The sequence below is a fragment of the Diorhabda sublineata genome, chromosome 11 (genome assembly GCF_026230105.1).
Source record: "Diorhabda sublineata isolate icDioSubl1.1 chromosome 11, icDioSubl1.1, whole genome shotgun sequence".
Classification (NCBI taxonomy): domain Eukaryota; kingdom Metazoa; phylum Arthropoda; class Insecta; order Coleoptera; family Chrysomelidae; genus Diorhabda; species Diorhabda sublineata.
In genome coordinates this window covers 10,318,323-10,334,350 of record NC_079484.1, presented here as the reverse complement: position 1 = coordinate 10,334,350, position 16,028 = coordinate 10,318,323, and the positions used below count along the sequence as shown (strand labels likewise).

Sequence of the window (16,028 nt, the reverse complement as noted above, 5' to 3'; positions counted from 1 at the left end):
ATAATTTTATGATAAAAAACTATGATGAAAATACTGATGATTTTCCAAATATTTTTTCAGGAAAAATTGATATCTTATAAAAGTTTTCTAACAAAAAAACTGATACTTATCTTATTTTCTGCAACCACTGCAGCTGTTGCTACTCAAGTTTCACATTCCCATCATAAAGTTTGACATGTTTGATGGTAAACGTACTCAGATCGTGTTATCATACAAATGCTATTTGCGTTATTTTATCTGAGAATATTAATCTGGATCAAAAATTGGAATTAAATCGGCAACATGTTTATGCTATGATTTTCTACAACTCTCAACGTAAATGAAACCAACAACACTGTACCCATCAATTCGCCTGGACTTTTGGTGATTAAACACCATCTCAAACCACCATGTTTCACTGGTTTTCCGAATTCAATCATAGGCGAATTTCGCTACAGGATGAACTTCCTGATGGTGGTTCAAAATCAGCTGTTGTGCTAGAAAACATTTGATAATAGCTCAAAATAAAGCTCGTGTCGATTCGTACAAAGAAATGCTGAAAACATTCAATCGCAGTGTTTCAAAAGAGATTTAGCAGATCGTGACAGTCGACGAATCTTGGATCTATGCATATGAACCCGAAACTAAGTAACAATCGACAGTAGGGGTCTTCCAAGATGAGAACACGGAGCACTTCGAAGCAAATGGTCGTCTGGTTTTTTGAAATAATTGGACATGTCACCACCGTTCCATTAGAGCAGCTTAGAACGGTCATGTCTGAATTATTCACCAGCATTTTTGCCAGAAATGGACGAAAAAATCAGGAAAACCAATCGCAGAAGACGAATCATTCTCCACCACGACAATGCGAGCACTTGCAAATCAGTTCAAACAAAAACATTTTTGATCAGTCAAAACATCGAATTGATGGATCATCCGCCGTACAGTCCTTGTTTGACACCCAATGATTTCTTCTTATTCCCGCAGATCAAAAACAAATTGCGAGGTTAAGGTTTTCCTACACCCGAAGAAGCGGATGATGAGTCCAAATTCTATGTTTGGAGGACCTCAATCGGACTGGAGAAAATGCTTTGAGAATTTGTATAAACGCATGTAAAAGTGTATTGATCTTGATAGAGAATATTTATTCGTCAATCTCAAAACTTAAATAACAAATCTCATATCACTGGAAGAAGCGAATATTGTGAAATATATATTCCAAATTATGATGAATATTGTAACAACTTGGCCGAAAAAGAATGCCACCGGTTCATAACGATTTTTTCAAATAATTTATGATCTAAATCAGATTATATTTTACCGACTCATCCGATATTCTTCCATGTTAATACAGTCTTATAATTTGGCATATCACAGAAAGATGATATCACAAATTGTCAATGAGGAATGAACCTGACAGTCATGAAAGTAACACCAAAATACCGGAACTAGAGTTTTCTTAAAAAAGAAACCTACCTAATGAAATGCACAGGAAACTAAGAAATTGAGGATATAGACAAAGATTTAAACACAATTTCGTAAAATCCAAAAATGAAATCCATTTGCAATTTGTCTAGATTTTTAACATCCTCGACTTTTGATGAGGATTCACGATTAAGTATAAACAACGAACAAACCATGAATTAAGTTGATTAAAAAGTTTTATACAATCCTATGTATGTAGAAAACTGTTTGTAAAAAAAGGGAAAGAGGTTTCCAAAAGAGAAGAAACTTTTGAACAACGGGTAGGATAGGCTTCAAGGTTGCAGCAAAATGTTATTAATATCTTGGACATTGCATATAAAACCGTTCAAACCAAATTTCAGGGACTTTCACAAATAATATTTATTTACGAAGTGAGGTCAACAAAAGGTTCAATGTGGAATTTTTCAAACAATCACAAACTGGATTTCATTGTAGAAGAAATTCTACAAGTAACTTGAAGATATTTATCAAAGTTTCACAAGATTCTCACAGAGCTTAGGTCAATGAATTTTTTAATGGATGTAAACCCGTTAACTGAACTATATTTTATAGGATAATAAAAAAAGCATAACCTTTCACACTTTCAACGAAAAAAGATCTATGTAATATTTGTTTCGCACACAAAAGAGGGAATGTAACTGAAATTGAATGAAAACACACGTGGATAAAAATAAATATCGTTAATTCGTTGTTCTATCCATGGACTTACCGTTAGTTACCTGCTAGAAAAATATATTGTTCATCAAAATAGATTAAAGGTTATTTCTCCAACAAACTATTCAAAATCAGAAAAAATAAGAACATATCTCATAACTTAAATAGAAACCCTGTTGGTTCATTTTTTGGTGGTAATAAATGGAAAACATGATAAATTATTTTTAGACGAATGAGCAAGACGTTTTTCTTTTATACTGAAGAGAAGGACTGAAGTAAGTTTGGCCGAAGACGCTTGCGACGTCTTGAAATCTAGAATGATACGATTCTTTCGTTTTGTTCGTAGTCCAGATTAAAATTCACTCGATATGAATACAATGATATAGAATTGACCCTTAGTTATTCTAGCAATCTACTATATGTTGGTGAAAGAATGTGATCCAATGTAAAATATACTCGCAACCGTGGGGAGAGTACGCTTTCCGTGGCGCCAGACTTATACTCCAAAATTATATAAAAAAAAAACAGATTTTTTTTGCAAAATGAGCCACTTTTGATAACTTTCATTACTCTGTGATGAATATAACTCAACATAAGATAAATATATGAATAATTTGATGTTTTTCATAAAGAATTGTGGGTTGTTTTCATTATTTATAAAATAAAAAAAATATAATAATAAATTAAAACTAAAATAATCCTCACATGAAGAAAATTTTTTTAGACAATTTTGGCTGTAAAAAATTTACGATTTTTGAACTTTTTGCACTCAAAGTGCACCACGAGAAGGTTAGGTTAGGTTAGGTTAAGTTAGGTTAGGTTAGATTAGGTTAGATTAAGTCAGGTTAAGTTGATATATACAAATATTAAATAAAAATAAATTTTTCCATTTTCAAGTATCGATATCTCGAAAACGAAGTGATCCAGTCGCCACGGAAATCGTACTCGTGCCACAACCTAAATGGTTAGGATTATAAGCAAAGTATTAAAAAAAAACCTATTGATTTTTGTAATTTTGTGGCTAAATATGTTGGAAATTTCAATTTCATTACTCTTATTTTTCAGTTATTGGACAATAAAATCCTTACTTTCATAAGAAACATTGGAGATCATTCTAAAAACATATTATTATTATCAACTCCCCAAAATCCCCCCACACGCACGGACTTGTCCACGACAATCCAAGACATCGCGATTTAATTTAGTTGAAAAGTGAATCTTATTGAGGTAGTTCGCTGTGCGTTTCGCGAGTTCGTTACTAGTTCACCAGCTGAATTCTACGTCGATTTATGCAACTCTAAACAGAAATAAAGGTAGATAAATCGATTCTACTTTCACTTGGTTTTGTTAAGTTAGAAAATTGCATAATACGATAACAGCGTTATATACATCAGGAAATAACTAAGTCTGTTGGAAAATATTAAATCAAAAAACTTCGCTTTTCTTATTTTTTCCCACGGTAGTGATTTAAGTGGTGACTGTTTTAGCAGTGTATGGTTAAGTTCAATTTCTTTTGAGATTACATCCTATTCTCTAAGGTCCGGAAATTTTTAAAGGTAATATGGCTTACCTTCATGATGGTGTCGAAATCAATTTAACCTTTAATTAATTTATTTCGTATGAGGTAATTTTGTTTTATTCCAAATATTGAATTCATAATTAGATTAAAAACAGGAAATTAGGTTAAAGAGTGAAAATAAGCTACTTGGAATTACGTTTTCATCAATAAACATTTTTCATTTGAACTGCATTCTGATACCAACAATGCCCTTGTGATATTGTCTAAATATTCATATTATAAAGGATGTCATGAAATATCAAGAGGTATGTAGATTTTTAACATAACGAAAGTTTGAATAATCGATATAAACTGTGTGTCTCTTCATCGATTACTTAGGGACCGAATTACCTTCAAATTTAACTATAAGAAATAATTACATATGTGTCACATTTCATTCAAAATTTATATATACTAATTCCGTCATCTAATTCACCACATCAGTTGCCTGACATATTCTTTCATATTTTTCTCACACTTGATATCAATATTCGAATCTACGAGAATTCATTGTACAGCATTGTATGGCTCGCCAATTAATTGGAGACAATTCATCGCAGCTTCAATTTACTAAATATAAACCTAACCTAACTAACTTGACGTAACGTAACGTAACCTAACTTCACCTAAACTAAACCAACGTAACCTAATAATTTTCAGAAGCATAAGACGAGAAATGTTAAAATCATACTGTCGATAAGTAAATACCGGTAGAATAAAAAGACAGTAAATTTTACAATTCATTTCTTTTGCGAAAAATTGTCATTGCGATAGATTGTCGGCGTTTAATTGACATGACACGCTTTGATATGACAACTGACAAGATTTATATGGTATTAGGCCTTATCATTCACTCAATTGGCTATTTGACTTTTTTAAAGAATATATAATCTGTAATGTTTTTGTCTCATCCCCGTATCCAGTACTAGTACACAAATAGGGCACGCTAGTACATTGAAGTGTTATATTTGACGGGTGTGTTAATATCAAACTATTCGTCAAGAACATCAATAAATTAGAGGCATTCGAAATGTGGGTATATCGTAGAATCGTGAAGATGGACTGCCAAAATGAGGAATGAGGATGTTCTCAGGCGTATCAATAAAGACCGTGAACTCTTTAATATCGTCAAGAAACGAAAAATTGCATACCTTAGCCATATAATGCGAGGCCATAAATATTAATTCCTTCAGCTGATAGTCGAGAGCAAGATTGAAGGTAAGAGAGGATTCGGTCGGAAGAGGATGTCATGGTTGCGGAACGTGAAGCAGTGGACGGGTATACAAGATATTCAGACATTGATCCATACCGCTAGAGATAGAGAAGCCATGAAAAATGTGGTCGCGAACATCCATTAATGGATAAGCATTAAAAGAAGAAGATTCGTCAAAATGGAAGAAACTTAAATTATTGCAATTTATTTTTCAAAAAACTGTCGGATTAGATACTATATTTGACAAGTATTTCTGTGAATAAAAAATTTTCATATTTATTTATTAAGAATATGATTTCGAATATTATATTATATAAGTAAAACAAGAATTCCTCAACAAAACGAATTATATAATTATATTTATATAAGTAAGTTCAATAGAGAACAAAATAACTGCAGTCGTTTACATTTCATTGGCGTCAAACTTAACAAAAAACAGCGTCTCTTGATCTTGAATTTGTATATTTTATGAATGGAAACCTTTTAAACTATTATTTCTTAAAATTTCTCGTATCTCTATTCTTTGAATAAGCTGCCAATTTCCCTTGAATGCGGTTGTCTCCAATTGTGAAATGTCTTGTAGAGAGTTGAGATTTTTAACGAGGGAACTTATGCACAGACTTGTTAATGCTACACTGACACCTTTTATACCAAAATTTTAATATACTTATACCTATTCATTACATACACTATTATATTAATAAAATAACAGAAATAATGTTTATAGACACTGACTGTACAAGTCTGCCGCGTGGATACCTTATTGGATATTATTTTCAAAAAAGAAATATGCCGACTGTCAATACCCACATTGGTTGGAAACAATAAAAAGTGTCGATTCACTGCATTTATTACACGTGTGGTATAATTAAATACCTCAATTCACCAACTTGTTTTTAAAAAACAATGTATTTAGCAAACTGAAGATTTAATAATTTAAAGTTACAATTGGTTACACTAATCTGACTGGTGTACTAGACGAATATCAAATTAAATGAACGAATAAGCTGGAATTTCTGGAACCGTTGGCGATATTCATACTGAATACACTGTTTGCACCACCACTACACCAACACTCACAATTATACTGTCTGACCCGCGCTTCGATAACAAAGTTATCGTCTTTAGAGTCACAGTTTTCCTTCAGTCTCTGAAGACGATAACTTGGTTATCGAAACGCGCGTCAGACAGTGTAATTGTGAGTGTTGGTGTAGTGGTGATGTAAACAGTGTATTCAGTATGAGTAAACGAAGTATTAGTTTTACAGGCTTCTTTATATATTAGTTCTTATTTTATAAAATAATAATTATAAAATTAGATAAATATATTTATGGTTCATTATTGTCACATTAATGATTATTAAATAAATGAAGATGATACCTTAATTGAGTTGAAGTGGAATCTACAAAACTGACAAAAAGTAAACACAGACAATTGATAGTATTGATAACTTGTTGAGGTTACAGTTCATAATAATAAATAAGTAATTGATGATGATGCGCGGCTGTGAGAAGGGTTATTTTGGATTACTTAACAGTATTACCGGAGAGATGACTTTTAAACATAATATTATTTCAAATACATAACATTTTGAATATTTATAGAATAATGAAATTTTAAAAAGTCTTTTCTGTGCATAATTTTCTCGATCTTAACCTTTTTTACTAACCAAATATAAATAAATTCAAATTTTGGAAGATGATTGGAAGAACCCAAATATATCAATCCAAATTCATATATATATATATATATATATATATATATATATATATATATATATATATGTGTGTGTGTGTGTGTGTGTGTGTGTGTGTGTGTTGTGTGTATGTCTGTAATAATTTTATAAATTCAACAGCTTCAATAACACTCAAGGTAAACTAGTTTACCTTCAGTCTCTGAAGACGGTAGCTTGGTTATAAAAACTCACTTCATACAGTTTAATTGTGAGTGTGGGTGTGGTGTAAAAAGTGTGTTCAATGTAAATATCACCAACGGTTTCAAAAATTCTTCAGACTCATCTTCAAGCTTCCGAAAATGATATCTGCTATGATTGTGACATGATTGTCTAATATTATCAATGAATCTTGTTTTTATTTTCTACACATTTTTCCATATTATTTAACTAAATTGCTGTTTTGTCATTGTCCTTATAGAACAATTTCTAGATGTTAGACTTAAGAAAAGAGATATCAGAAATCTGCCAAAAATCGACGCATTTTTGATTAGTTACTTTTCGAGCTTAATTTTGCCGCAACATCCTATATACACTCTAATGGGGGTTCAGCATGAGCCTGGAATGAAATCGATCGAGGTGGTCAAACAATTATAAATATTCTTTTTCTAGCAATAGAATTTTTCTCAAATTTTCAATATTAATGTCCCGAGTGCATGTCAAATTGTCGATAATTTAATTTTCTCGAGTGCGCGAATGCGCACGAGAGGAAATTATGAGACAATTTGACATGCACGAGAGGGCATTTTGGCAGACTATTTCCTGAGAAAAATTTAATTTAAAATAAACAATAATTGTTCCCTTTCTTAAAATATAAAATTAAAACCAAATGATGTTTATTAATTCTAGACGAAAATTTGACACTAGTGCAAATTATCGATAATTTGCACTAGTGCAGTATTATCGCTGAAATTTGATCGTTGCTAGGTAAACATAAAATATTACAGCTTTTTGGTTGGCTTAAATTTTTCGAAGGAAATAGTCATCCATAATTTACTCAACTCTAAGACAAAAATGTATTTAAAAAAATGTGGTAATAATTCATTAATACTGGGTGGTGTATTTACAGAAGAAACTGAAATATTTATGAACTAATTTTATCGGTAATACAATGAAAGAATGAAAACCAAGCAAAATGGATAACCTCATTCAAAACTCGTGTATTTTTTATAGCTAAGCGTATTCTCCGTTCCTTTCAAAATTGAAGAATTCTAGTTATAATAACAGAATAGACATAAATACTACAGCGGCGGAGGGATCTGAATTATTTATAATATATAATTAACAATATTCCTTTTTTTCACATCAGTGCTACGTTCTATATTTGATGATTACAAAATTTTTGTAGGAACATTGATTGAAAATACCACATTTAAATGATTTTGTTAGCAGATTTTCATATGGAGCTATTACTAATATGACTACTAAAAGTAATATTGAATTAATACACGCCTAAAGGTGCTAGGTTTACACCTCTATCCACAATCTCTCAAAATATGAGAGAATATTACACCTGTGAGCCTATGAAACACAAGATTTTCTCACAAGAGACAAGTGATTTTGGGAAATCCAATCTTTGTAATAAATGGTATTTTAATAAATGTAACAGCACATGTAGTATGAGTAGCGGGAGTGGAGGAGCGAAGTGTTGGGGCGGGGGCTGGTTTTTTGTAGGTTAGGGCGTCCAGTTTTAGTAGTAATGGCGCAGTGGACCGTGGCGCATCGCGTTTTTGATGTTGAACATTTCTTCAAAAGTGATGAATCTGTTATTACTGTTCAACGGCATTTCCGCACAGAGTTCAATGTTCCACGGAATGATTCGAAACCTGATGGCAACACAATACATTGTTAGGTTGCCTCTTTTCGCACAACTGGATCAGTTATGAAGGAGAAGTCGTCTGATCGTCCTCGCACGGTGCGAACCGTCATCTATCTGAAGAATCTTCTAAAACTGATCAGTTCTCTACAAACAGTGCATATCGATATTCCAATGGACAGAGTTATAAATGGGATAATCCAATCATTGTATTTATCAGAGACCAATTTGTATTTTATCAAAATAAAGCAAATACTGGTTTGAAATTCATGTGTTCTTTCTGCGTCACCTGATATTATAACTCTTCACATCTTCTAGAATACTTCAACATTTTATTTAACCCCATTATTAATACTATTTTTCTTCACTACATTTTTGTAATAGGGAAGAAGCCCATTACCATGATCGTTTTTCCAAGCGTCCACGAAATGTTTGCACAGTAATTTCTTGACATCCTCCTGTTGTAGTCTACTGATATTGACGTTATTCGGTGGTATGCCACCGACACCGAAATCATTCATGGAGGAAACGCAATATTTCATTATACTCTTTGAAATTCCAGTATCTACTTTATAATCAATTTCAACTCGAATCAAAAATCTTTGGGGCTTATTTTTACTCTTTTGAGATAATATCTCTTTCAGATCAAAATTTGGAATGATGTTCTATGTTATTGGCATAAGATTTCCAATCTTTTTCTGTGCAATCATAACCCATTTTATTACCTCTCTATGGTCTGTATATACGTGTAAATATTCAAATATTCTGTAGGTTTTACGATAACTTCTTTTGTTTTAATTTGTTTTGCAATATAGCCAAATATTCTGTCGGTTGGTATAATAGATTGGCTTGGAAAAATTAATACAACAATTTTTACATTTTGTGGAGCATACGTTGTGAGCTAGTGAGCACACATCCGTCCAATTGCAAAATTATACGTGTATAATTGAAGACTTTAATAGGCTATCTGGTCAGGAACCTTTGGAAGTACTTGATTTTTTTGACAATCAAATGATAAAACTAACATTCATCATATACGCGCAAATATTCAGAAAAACAATTTTCATTTAATTTGTGTATTCGCAAATCTGTCATTAGGCTTACTTTTTTTTACTTCACTTTTTCCCTGATTTCAGTACATTTATTGCAAACATCGACAAACATGGGTGTATTGGAACCAATATTATAATTTCTGTTATAAATTTAGATTTTCTTGTTGCTGCTTGATAGATGCGCCACAATTTTTTATCTTTATGTCGGAAGATACGTATTTTCTCTCCGATGTCAATGAGCGACAGTTATGTGACTCAATACATTTAAATGTCTCTATGAATTACATGATACTCTGCTTCTACTTGGGTTTTTAAGTAACAAATGCCAAATGATGCTATCTGCAACTTTTTGTGATTTTCCTAAGGCTTTCGATTGTGTTAATCATGATATTTTAATCACCAAATTGCAGTACTACGGTTTCAGGGGAACACCTCTCGCATGATTTAAGTCATACCTTACCAACAGAAGTTAGTTTGTAACGGTTGATACAACGATGTCATCTTGCAAGCCAACAGAATGTGGAGTGCCCCAAGGCGCAGTACAAGGTCCTATTTTGTTTGTTCTATTTATAAACGACATCGCCTATCTAGACAACAATGGTAAAAAATGACTATTTGCAGAAGACACTAGTTTCTCTTGAAGCAATACTGATCTCACGGCACTTCATAGGACCATGTCTAATGAACTAATCACCTTTAAATCATGGTGCGATTTTAATGTTCTCTGTCTCAAAGTTTACCATACTAAAGTTTTATCCTATAAAAATACATTGCATCCTTTTTTATTAAATTACACCACCATTGAGGTTGAATCTGAAAAATTGTTAGGGCTTGTTGCGGACAATTCCTTAAAATATGAGTTACGTATTGCTGCCTTATCTAAAAAATTAAGTTCCTTCTGTTTTGCGCTGAGATCAGTTTCCAAAGAACTAAACTTATCCTAACCTCCCTAACAGTTAATTATGCCCTTATTGAATGGCATCTCCGATATGTCCTTCCCTTCTGGGGTACGTGTGGTGCGACTCAATTTGAGCATATTTGCAAACTACAAAAGAGAGCTGTTAGATATTTACTTGGACTAAACAGCAGGGCTCACTTCTTTTTTGCCTTTTTTGCCTAATTAGTAAGCACGCTTCTCCAATTTCAGTAAGATCGTTGCACGGCTATCTACTTAGGAACGTGGGACACGACCTTTACTTACCTACTCCACGTTCAGAATTAGTTAAGGGCTCAATATTTTGCAATGAAGAAAAATGCACCATCACTTTCCAATTGAAATGAAATCGATATCATCTTTCCTCGCATTCCGCAATACTTTGATGGCATATTTACTGGAAAGTGTTTGTTTTGTTGTTTTTACAAGGGTTTGTCTATAAATTGTAACAATTTTTTGTCAATGAAGCATCCTTTTCTTTCTCTCTTTATGCTAAATTTTTTTCCGAGGATCTATCACCACCCCGTCGATCAACTGGTAATTGATCAGGAGACAAAAATATTTTCGATATTCTTCTTAGCCTATGTACATCAATGTCTAAAATGTATAAAAATACTTTTTGGCACACTTTTAATAATTTATAAGGCTTTGTGAATGTCCTTATGTACATTGCCGTGCTTCTGATTCCTGTCTCTGTTTTATTTTACGTCTACGATGAGAAGGGTACTTTGTTTTGAGGTACTCTAAAATAAAATTATCTTGAGTTTTCTGATGTCTTGTGTGGTTATCTCATTACATTTAAAATTCTTTTTTATTTATGGTGACATTTTCAAAAAAATAATTTCAAGTTTTGTAAGGTTTTCGGTGCATAATTGAAACACGTAAGAAAAATGAATTTATTCATTTCATTTACCTAGCTCGTCAGTGCGACTTCGCCCGCGCTTACCACGTGGGTGTAGCTGCAGACGTGATGTTATATAGCCTAGCCTTCCTTTATAAATAAGCTATTATTATTATTATTATAGGAGACCGTCATTGTGAAAGAAACACTACATCACCAATGCATAAAGTCATTCATTTGAGGCCAAAAAAGGTCTTGCTGCAAAACTTAGCGTTCTTGCTTTTCCTTGTTGCGATTCCATTCTTTCTCATTAAGGACTCTCTTCCTTGCTTTGTTAGCTGGCACTGCAGCTATGTTTATTCCCATTTCAAACAACCAAAACACGAGAAATTCAATCAAATATCACAATGGCTCCTGTGCTGTGATTGGCCGAGACGTAGCAGTGGCGGTTTTGTACTGAATGGATTTGATAGTGTCGTTTTTGAATCTCACTCTGATCATAAAAGGCTTTTTTGTAAGGGATAGGAACGATTTTGACATATACTGTAGATAAAGAACCATAAATAGAGCATCGAAGTGTTGACTGACTAAAAAATATTTTTTTTCTATTCTTGACAGAGGCGCATTTGCGCTTTGACCCCTCATATATAACAATAATAACAACCGATTAATTAACCTAATAGTAATAACCAGGAATCTCTAGAAAATTCAATTCCCACATGCAATTTTCCTCGTATTGAACATTATAAAAATGTTTATTCATAATAGAGTCTGTAATAATATGTTGCCTCAATACTTGGGTAGCAGTAGTGAAATTGTGGAATGAATATGCTTTATATAAAATTATAAATTTAGGAAAAAACAATATATGAAAATCGGAAAGAATGCTAAACTAGATATGCAGGCAATCGAGATCCAAAACTGCAGTAAAATAAAGTTAGAAGAAAAACACAGATTTATGGATTTATACGTTTTAATGAATGACAAATGCACTTAGGAAATAGTACTCTAAAACTGACTATTTGAGAGTATGAGATTTGCAGGCGTCAAATTCTAAAGTTAATATAAGTTTCAATAATGAGGATATATAAAACAGTCATAAGAAATACAGCATCTGCTATGGCAGAGAAGCCTGGGTTTCGAATAAAACGCATAAAAAGAAGTTAGGATATGTGAACAGCATGAATCTATAAAGAAAAAACTTAAAAAGGTTGGAAAGACGTGGAAATAAATAAATATATGGGTTAAATAATGATTCAGCAATCATTGACATAGTCAAATTGAGAAGACTGCAATTATCGAGTTATCTAAAAAGAATGTCTTCATGGTAAGAGCATAGCGTGCAAAACAGAGAGGAAGAACAAGGAATATATACCAGGAAATAAATGGAAGCAAGCTGTTAACTAGGTTGATCCCTTTACTTTACTCCTAACCCAAATCTTAATCAAAACAATCATTGTAACCTATTATGTAGAGAATTGCGCGAGAAACTGAAGAATGTCAACTTGCACCTACAATAAAAACCCGCAATGTAGAGAGTCGTATCTCGGTATACAAATGGTTGGACTCTAGAAATGGCAGGTGTTTGAATGGTTACGCTTATAAAAGAGACCTTGTAGGTGGAAGAGTTATTGATCGTTGATATCTTCTAGCAAGATCAACGACTACGACTATTGAATAAATGTTTCAAGATAGATGGATAAGTAATGGATCCATCTCTATTATTTAGAGACTGAAATGTGGAAGAGGGAGTTGAAATATTAAGGTCCACCACCGCCTAAGCAATTCAAGATTCAGCTGAGAAGTACAGCTAACCGTATTATGAGATGCTGAAGGCTGAAGACTATTTGCAAAAGGAAATCATAATACAAGTTGTTTATTGTTCACGAGTGTTCTCTTTTATAAGAATAACGTATCCCGTCACAGGTATGCCATTGCAACAACCGCCTTATTTCTGACAGACTTCTAATTTATTGAGCATCCGGCTTATTATCCAGATTTGTTCTCTGGCAATTACCAGCTATTTTCTAAGCTCAAATAACACTTGTGTAGTCATACATGTCGTAAATCATTCGCAGAAGAAATGTAAACTACATTGAGAAACAAAAATGGCATTTTTTAATTCTAAGTTTGTTAACGGTGGATTCTAAACAAAAGTTATGAGTTGCGCTACATATGATTTTAGTAATTAATATATTATATGTGGAAACCTTGAAGGTACCTTCGCCCAGTGGCCTTAATAACAATATCTAATAACTCATATTTATATTACGTTTGTGTAATGATTAAGCAAAGTTTACAACTTTATTTAGTTCAGTCAGCTGATTTCTAACTTGTAAAAACAATTCTATATTTTATTGTCAAACAAGCAAAAACGGAGTTGAAATTATACAAAAAAGAAACATTTATGTTGTTATTATTTTTTATATACAAACGTCAATTTGAAAAACCCTTCAACTTAAAGTTAAAAGTCAATCGAATCATTATAAATTGGACGGAATTTTACGCCGTTATTTAGACAGAAGCACTTAATTTTAATCCTATTTGGAACTTGGAAAAAAATCATTATTATACCTCGTTAACTTGTTATAACTGAATATTAAATTATACAACATAAATAGACGAGTAAAATGTACCTGTCTGTGAGGAAGTTTGGTTTAAACAGGGTACCAGATGTGAAATGTACTCCATTCGTTATTTTTGTCTGGAAATCGAAATTTCATAACAAAAACCATAAAGGAAAATAAATTCTTTGTAAATAAAACAAAAAAAACATTTCAATTCCAAAGTATCTTTATAAATAATCATGGTAGTCAGAATCGTCTGAACTAGAGTCATCATTTGATTAAATTATGAAGGGTTGTAAAGAAGGTGATACCACATACTCATCTTCTTCTTTGATAACATGTTCAACACAGTTTTTCCAAAGTTCTTGCCGGTCTGCTGCTAGTTCTTTACGAGGTTTACAACCTCTTTACTCAGTTCTGAAGACTGATTGTATTTTCGTAATTTTGATTTTACGTTTGTACACATTATCTCTATAGGGTTAAATATGCAATAGGGAGGAGGTAGTCTGAGAAGATTATGACCCTGTTCTTTGCACAGCTTGTCAATATAATAAATTTTCTCTAACATTAGACCTTTAATAATAGTAATCAATTCTTTGTTTGTTGGGCCTTTTCTACGATCGCTGACAGGAATAGGAATATTTTGTTCAGACATAAATGCGAACATTTGAGCTTGTTTACTACTACTATTTGGTATCTTAATGAGTTGCCACGACTGCTGTCATATTCATAACGTGTTCCCTTGGAACATAGCCAATTCAAATAGCAATTTTAACTAATGTCAACCCAACCGAAATTTACTACATCGTGATTGTCAAACCATGTTTCATATAGATAAAATATGTGTCTATTAGAACTTCGATGTGTACGAGTTTTAAAAATTGAATACGATTTAAAATCATCGAAAATCTTAATTAATTATTTCCCAGACGATGAATATATAAGTATTCGAAAGCTCGGAAAATATATTGAAGTTAGTCCACTTTGGTGTTTCCTTGCCACGTTCCCAATAAGAAACCACTCATGATATAGGTGATCTTATATAAGATTCATATCTCAAAAATTTTACATTTGGCAACGACAATATAATTTAAATTTATTCATTTTTTCATATTTCACACAGGTACTGCGTAATAGTAAAAATAAATTATTCAAGTAGCTAAGTATAAGCACAAGGTGATACATGCTGTATGTCTTGCTTTCATTAATTGTGAATATTCAGAAATTTGTTATTCAACTGTTTTTTAAATTGCACTTTTATTACAAGTCGGTTTACAATAAAGTATAGAAAGCGATATTTCCATAGCCCAGATATTATAAATGAGTGTAACTCGAGGTCGAACAATATGAGCAACTTTTACTCTTCGTACACGTACCTACCGTTGGTTCATATTTATAGTTTTTAAAGTCACTGAATAAAAAATTATTATAGTTCAGTAGCTTTTATTACTACTATTCTTACTCAAGTAACATTATATCTAGTTACAGCACGGTTGCCAGTCGTCCCGTATATCATGGAACATTCTCGTATTTCCCTAACTTGTCCCGCGTCCCGGAACAAACTGTAACGGTATGAACATCCTGCAAAAAAGAACATTAATATTGGCGCCACCATTGCAACACGCCATGTCATCCATTTCACCAATCGTTACTCACTTCAGTTCACAGCAGTCGAGTTAAGCTCTAACCGAGTGAGGTAATTGATTTATATACTGTTTGAGTAGGTTTGGCGTGTGTTTCTTTTATAATGTTGTAAATTTGTGTGTGCTTCAGTCCACTGATGTATAATTCCTTCTCCATAATCATTTTCTCAGGTCCTCCTCGTATAGAACTATCACTATCATTAACGTCAATATCAATATCATTTTTATTAATATCTAACTCTCTTTCATCGCAATCAACGTCAGACAAATCATCTTTATTTCCGCGTAAGTGGAATTTGAACAACCGAATAGCTTCAAACTATAAAGCATACTAAATACAAATGTAATGTGGAGCATGGATTGCGCCATATGGATGTGGAAGGTTACCCACTTAACATCAATTTTTTCCTATTGAAAACGGCTACAATAAAATGGCGGCTGTGGGGTGAACAATCGATTTTCTCGTACTTTTATTTTTTTTTTATAGTGATAGTTGTTTTGTATTGTATAAACAGTTGAAACTGAGTATTTTCGATGTCGGAGTGGTCGGTTTG

At 32.6% G+C, this 16,028-nt stretch overlaps 1 protein-coding gene across 4 annotated transcripts in view; it reads left to right on the top strand.

The window, feature by feature from the left end:
* Positions 1-3,321: 3,321 nt before the first annotated feature.
* LOC130450265 (brain tumor protein) overlaps positions 3,322-16,028 on the top strand; it is a 421,334-nt gene continuing 408,627 nt past the window's right edge. For 2 of the 4 annotated variants that reach the window (XM_056788574.1, XM_056788569.1), the window contains exon 1: positions 3,322-3,674. The gene's annotated coding sequence lies outside the window, so the exon portion shown is untranslated. The remainder of the gene's footprint in view (positions 3,675-16,028) is intronic. The other 2 variants (XM_056788580.1, XR_008910565.1) reach the window with 2 other exon arrangements.